Genomic DNA, 7,494 nt, shown 5'->3' on the forward strand with positions numbered 1-7,494 from the left:
AATCCCACCTACTCGGGAGGCAGAGGTTGCAGTGAGCCCACACAGTGCCATTGCACTCCAGTATGGGTGACAAGAGTGAAACTCCGTTTCAAAAAACAAACAAACAAACAAAAAACCATAAAACTGACAGAATTGACTCCATGGCAATGATACCAGATTATAAACAGGACCTAAGCCAATGGGTTAAAAAGTCATGCATCCCTACACTTAAAGAATAAACTATGTTCTCACTATGCTGCAAAGGTTTTCTAAAGCAGCTAAACAAACACTGGCCTCGCAGCGTTAAAACAATTTGCATCTCATCCACCACCGGACACTAACAAACTGTTCCACCAGCCATAACTACAGCTCTCATTGATTTCAGTAACTTTCTTCTGATAAGAAGGTTGTTGACCATGGACTGATTCTGGCCAGTTTACAGTGATTATATGCTTCCGTACCTTTCTGTCCCGAAAAGAAGTTTTAATGTATAGGACCTAATTGTAATACATTTAAATGTTAAGTTTCCACCCCAAAGTAAATATGGGTTGTGTGTTAAATATGCATTTTTTAATATGCATATATCAAGATCACCATCATAAATATTCACAGCTGCTCCTCTAACTTGTTGAATATGTGTGTTTAGTCAACCTGTTAAGCCTAAAGCTCCTACCTCAACTCCTCCTCTAAAGTGTATATGGTCTTGATTGGATGTCTGCTTCTCAGCTTGCACAATGGCCACCTTGCATTCTTTTAAGAAACAGCCTGTCTTCTAAATCTATAGATCTTACGATTTTTAGTTAACATATGCAATAAGAATACAGGAAGCTAAGGAGAAGAAACTACAGAATCTTGCTCCCAAGTGGGAAATGTGAACAATAATGACAACCTGAAACATTGCAGGCTTTTTAAGAATCAGCAAGATCAGGTTTGGTTTTATACATTAAATTTACAAATTGGCAAAATAAAAATGATTTAATTCAGAATTATACTTTATCTGATAGTAATTGTTGTAATAGGATTATCATATTACAGATGACTATTTACCATCTGGAACACAACTAACAACTTAGAGAGAAATACATTTTTTTATTCATAAGAGACAGGATCTCATTCTGTCATCCAGACTGGAGTGTAGTGACTTGATCATAGCTCACTGTATCCTCAAATTCCTGAGCTCAAGTGATCCTCCTGTCCCAGTCTCCTTAGTAGTTGGGACTAGAGGCATGTGCCACCATGCCCAGCTAATTTTTTTTTTTTTTTTGTAAGACTGTGTTTTGCTATGTTGCCTAGGCTGGTCTTGAACTCTTGGGCTCAAGTGATCCTGCCTCAGCCTCCCAAAGTGCTGGGATTACAGGCATGAACCACTGTGCCTGGCCTGGCACTTTTCTTATGTTACTTCTATTCCTTTAAACAATGTTGTACTTAATTACATATTAATGAGGATATAGCCTCATTGGCCCTAGGTCACATTGTTAGAGAAAGCTGAGTTTGCGGTTTGAACCTAGCTCTAATCCGAAAGCCTGTATTTTTCTCAAATCTTAACTCTTCATGGGCCTGTTCAATATTTTAGAAATTATTTCCTTACAATTAATTGGATAAGGGCAAGGACCATAGTGTCATTAATAACAAAACATAGGACATACGCAGTGGCTCACACCTGTAATCCTAGCACTTTGGGAAGTCGAGGAGGTGGATCACCTGAGGTCAGGAATTTGAGACCAGCCTGGCCAACATGGTGAAACCCCATCTCTACTAAAAATTCAAAAATTAGCCCGGCGTGGTGGTAGGTGTCTGTAATCCCAGGTACTCCAGAGGCTGAGGCAGGAGAATTGCTTGACCCCAGGAGGCAGAGGTTTCAGTGAGCCAAGATTGTGCCATTGCACTCCAGCCTGGGCTACAAGAGCAAAACTCCGTTTCAAAAAAGTAAAAAAAAGACATGAGTTTTTTTTTTTTTTTTTTTTTTTTAAAGTGTGTAATAACATCCAGAGGGCAGACATCCAATAACATGTAACCTTTTCACTTATATATTTATTGAGCACCTGTTTTTCCTTTTATGCTAGCTGGTGAGGCAAGATGGATGAAGGACTGCCTCTCTGTAAGGAAATAACTTGCATGAGAGAATCTAGGATGGATGGTTTAGATCAGTTCTAGGCATTCACATCTTCATTCCTCTTTTTTTTCCTTAGTGTGCCCTTACTTGAGTTCAATTTACCTTTGGAATGCTGAGATCTGGGAGGAAAGGACTAAGGAGGCAGTTTAATCTGCTTTTCTTCTAGTTCTTATCCTGACTATTGTCCAAGCAGAAGGAAACTTTTTGCTCCATGCTTACCGGTCAGCCACATTAGAATGTTGGATTGCAGGTTTGGCTGGTTCAGCATTTGGGCCCAAGACATCTCTTCCTTTCTCTCGTTTGTAGTTTAAGTGGATTGAAATAATATTTATTTAAAGAGAACTGATGTTTGAGTGGCAAAGTTGGATAAAAAGAATGAGACTCCTGCATTGAGAGAGGAATGGAACTCAGAAGAATAAAAATGGAAAAATGGCTAGGCGCAGTGACTGGATTGCTTGAGGCCAGGAGTTTAAGACCAGCCTGACCAACATGGTGAAACCCTATCTCTACTAAAAATACAAAAAATTAGCTGGGCGTGGTGGCTTTGCCTGTAATCCTAGCTACCTGGAAGGCTAAGGGAGGCGATTTCGCTAGAACATGGGAGGCAGAGGTTGCAGTGAGCTGAGATTGCGCCACTGCATTCTAGCCTGGATAACAGCGTGCAACTCTATCTCAATGAAAAGGAAAAGGATGACACTTTGTATATATTCTAGAGCTTAAATTTTCTTGGAAAAAGTAATTTTCATGAAAACTGTGTGGAAAAGCATATTTTTATAGCATGGTGGCAATTTTCAAGCATGTTGTTGATATTGTACTATTAGTTCAACATATTGAGTGCTTGCTATCTGCCAGGCAAAGGTATTATTGGATTATATATGTAGTACTACTTTATTATATTACAGGTACTGTATATATCATTATCTAGCATATATTGTAAAATCCTGTTTGGTGGACTCGGATCACATAATGAGCATAATTCAAGGTGAGAGATGGAATAGTGGGTCCCTTCTTGCCTGGGCATGCCCAGCTTCCCTGCGGGGTTAGGCAAGGGATTTGCCTGAAATTATACTATTGTTTGGCTTGTTTCCCTTTCCTGTCCTGTTTTTCTCTCTCCCTGAGAGCATTACCTTATCAAATCATTTGCTTATGAATTCTCACGTCAGAATTTGCTTCTGAAAATCCTGATTGTGTTCATTTGGGTCTACATAGAAGCAGACACCAGTATATTACACCTTACATTAGATGTGCAGGAGATTTACTATGGAGAGAGCAAGAGCAGAGAGGGCGAACTCGCAAACAGCAGTGCACATCTGACACTCACAGAAGGAGAAAAGGAAAGAATGAGGATTAGGTAAGAAGTTTCTGGGTACAGTGCAGTTCCAAGAAGGGGCTGGCTTTGCAGAGTCCTGAGTTGGTCAGAATGGGCCTGTACTAGTACCTCTGCCATCCTCATTGATTGGCTAGGGCCCTCAGATAGCCTGGCCTTGGTGCAAATGTGGTGGTGGATCCAGAGGGTAGCAACTTGACCCGTCAACTGTGGTCCCCATAACAGAAGGTCAGCTGAAAAATGAGTAGAGCATTATCGTGGCTACCACACTGCCCTAAGCTACTAATAATGTAATTTTTTGTTTGTATTTAGAAAGTATTTTGTTTATTCTCAACAAATATATGTGAGCCTAGTACTGTGAACAAAAAAGGAGGTATTACCCTGATGGCACCTTTATTCTGTGGGGGAGCAGCAGGGTTGTTTGTTTGTTTATTTATATTTGTTTGTTTATTTGTTTTTATTTTTGAGATGGAGTCTCCCTCTGTTGCCCAGGCCAGAGTGCGGTGGCATGATCTTGGCTCACTGTAACCCCGGCCTCCCAAGTTCAAGTGATTCTTGTGCCTCAGCCTCCTGAGTAGCTGGGATTATAGGCACACACCACCATGCCCGGCTAATTTTTGTATTTTTAGTAGAGATGGGGTTTCACTATGTTGGCAAGGCTAGTCTCAAACTCCTGGCCTCAAGTGATCTGCCCTCCTCAGCCTCCCAAAGTGCTGGGATTACAGGTATGAGCCACCATGCCTGGCTAGAGTTTTTTAAATAAATAAAAATATAAAAGAATTTTGCAATGTGGTAAATGGTAGCATCTACTGAGTGCTGTTGTGTGCTTGAATTCTAAGTGCTATTGATTTAATCTTCTCTTCAACCTTATATAAGGTAGGTATTCTTTATTACTCCCATTTTACAGATGATAAAACTGAGGCAAAGTGCTTAAAAAACCTATCTCCAATAAGTCAAAGAAATGAGAGACTGAGATAGAGAATACTTGGGCAGTATTTAACTTTAGATAGAGTTGTCTGGAAAGGCCTCTGTGAGGAAGTGATATTTAAGCAAAAACATAAAGAATAAGGAATTAGTTGTATAATCGATTTATGGGAAGGGGATTTGGCAAGGGAAGCAAGGAACAACATATACAATGGCTTGTGTTAGAAGGAGGTCCACCTATTTGGGAACCGATGGGGGTCTGTGTGGCTGGAGGACAGTTCGCAAAATGGAGGGCTGTACAGATTGAAGTTGGCAGAAGGGCCAGGTGGGTCAGGGCCTCACAACTCTGGAAGTTCACTCTGTGCACTGTAGCCATCTGGAATCTAACTGAACACATAAAAGTTTTTGAAAAGTTCTTAATGTTTTTGCATTAACAGTGGAGGGTCGCCGGGCGCGGTGGCTCAAGCCTGTAATCCCAGCACTTTGGGAGGCCGAGGCGTGTGGATCACAAGGTCGAGAGATCGAGACCAACCTGGTCAACATGGTGAAACCCCGTCTCTACTAAAAATAAAAAAATTAGCTGGGCATGGTGGCACGTGCCTATAATCCCAGCTACTCAGGAGGCTGAGGCAGGAGAATTGCCTGAGCCCAGGAGGCGGAGGTTGCGGTGAGCCGAGATCCCGCCATTGCACTCCAGCCTGGGTAACAAGCGCGAAACTCCGTCTCAAAAAACAAAACAAAACAAAACAGTGGAGGGTCATTTGCTTTTATTGGTCTCTTTGCTGCCACCCTGTGGAGCGTGATTTCCCTCACTGGAGTGGTGCTTTTTCATGATATGTTCATGTTCATAAAGGAACGCCAAGATTGTTCAGTCCTCGTAATAGGGACTGGGCAGCACATTCCTCACTCCTCCTTTGCCATTCCCCACTACCCTCTGCCCCACAACCCTGCTCCATTCTTGTGACAGACAAAAACAGGTGTGGGCATGTTCACTGGCGTCCAGCTCCCTTCATACAAGTCTGATGCTCGGGATGTTGCTGTCGTGCATGTGTAAGTGAGTGGAGAGTTCCCTCAGGTGTTCTAGGCAATGGCACAATATTAGAGATGCCCTGAGGCAGCAAAAAAACGGATGCAGCTGAAGTGAAGTGCTGTCGGTTTCACCTGAGTGGAGCTGGTTGCCATAGCAGTGATTAGAGTAAAGCTGGGTCCAGAGGATGTAAAGCAGGGCCAAGAAACATCCAATATAAGGCAGAAAAATGTACTGAATTCTTATCATAATCTTACATAAGGAAAGCCAAAATAAACTGCTTTATTGGATCTTGGCTAATTTAAAAAATAGAGGTTTAAGGATATATTTTTTAAGAACATAAAAGATAATCATTAGTAGAAACTAAAATAATATATACACCCAAGATCACTGGAGAATATGAAAACAAATGTAGTTCATATAACAAAAGTTAGAACAAAAAACAAACTGCAAGATACATCTTTCTCTTTGTGTGTGTGAGTGGGAGAGAAAGAGAATGTGTAAATATGTATAAGAACTGTACATATATGCATGTATATATATTTTATAAATTATGATGGTAGAAACAAAAGCAGACATAGAGCAGAGGTTGATCTAGCCTGACGATTACACAATTTGGGAAGGGTGGTCTTTAAGAATAATAATTCAAAAGTGCAAAGTTAGATATGAAAGTGAGTATTGATTTGGAATGACAACAGAAATAGTGATACGTTATGGATATCATAAATGTTATGAAATCCAGAATAATGTTAATTGCCTGATAGCTCTCTAAAATACTTTCTCCCAACATTTTTTTTTTTTTTTTTTTTTTTTTTTACGAAATGTGTTTGGCTGGTCACAGTGACTCATGTCTGTAATACACTTTGGGAGGCCGAAGTGGGTGAATCACCTGATTTCAGGAGTTCAAGACTAGCCTGACCAACGTGGAGAGACTACTAAAAATACAAAACTAGCCTGGCGCGGTGGTGCATGCCTGTAATCCCAGCTACTTGGGAGGCTGAGACAGGAGAATCACTTGAGCCTGGGAGGCAGAGGTTGCAGTGAACCAAGATCACGCCATTGCACTCCTGTCTGGGCAACAAGTGACAATCTCAAAAAAAAAAAAAAAAAAAAATGGGGGTCTCACCATGTTGCCCAGGCTAGTCTCAAACTCCTGGGCCGAGTGATCCTCCCACCTTGGACTCTCAAAATGTTCAGATTACAGGCATGAGCCACTGCACCTGGCCTCCCTCAACATTTTTGATTGCATATTCTTTGATCACCTCATTATATGACAAGGATTATGTAATAATTTAAAAGAACCAGAAAGATAATTTCATATAGTGGATTTTATTATGATTATTGATAGTATAGAAACTGAAAAAAGTTTCACAACTCACTACTGAGTGTTCCATATCTGCTAGTTCTTGCTCCAGTGACATTTCGTGTTCTAAGAACTCCAGCTCTTTGATGTTGCTTAGTCTGTCACCTGACAGTTACAGCCAGAGCTGGCCTGGCCAGCCGTGTCCTCCTGTCTTCAGTTCCCTTTCCCTTCACTGCTACCAGCAAGCCAGTCTTTGGTGGGGAGAAGCAGCCTGGAAACTTGAGTGTTGAGCCCTGTGTGGGGAGCAGAGCAACATTTAAAAAATATCTTTACCTTTGGGGGTCTGGATGCTCAGGGGGGTCCACCAGGGAGAATTTGTCAACAAGGGCCAAGAAGATGTAGTACAAGCAAGTCTCTAGACAAGGTACTAAAAAATACTTGACTTACCAAAAGATGTCAGGAAAGCAGGAACAAGGTAAGATGGGACAAATAGAAAACAAATGGCATGCTGACAGACTTAAACCCATCCATATCAGTAATTGCATTAAAAAGTAAATAGTAGAATAATTGGTGGAATAAAAAATAAATGCAATATGGAATCCTGAATTGGATTCTGGAACAGAAAAAGGACATTAATGGAAAAACTGGTGACACCCAAATAAAGTTTGGAATTTACTTGATGTGCTAGTTTTGGTTTTTTAGTGTTGACAAATGTACTATGGTTATATAAGATTGCAACATTTGTGGAGAATGGGCGAAGAGTACTCAGGACCTCTCTGTAGTATTTTTGCATCTTTTCTGTCTGTATAGTATTATCCCAC

The sequence above is a fragment of the Saimiri boliviensis genome, chromosome 13, assembly GCF_048565385.1.
Source record: "Saimiri boliviensis isolate mSaiBol1 chromosome 13, mSaiBol1.pri, whole genome shotgun sequence".
Lineage (NCBI taxonomy): Eukaryota > Metazoa > Chordata > Mammalia > Primates > Cebidae > Saimiri > Saimiri boliviensis.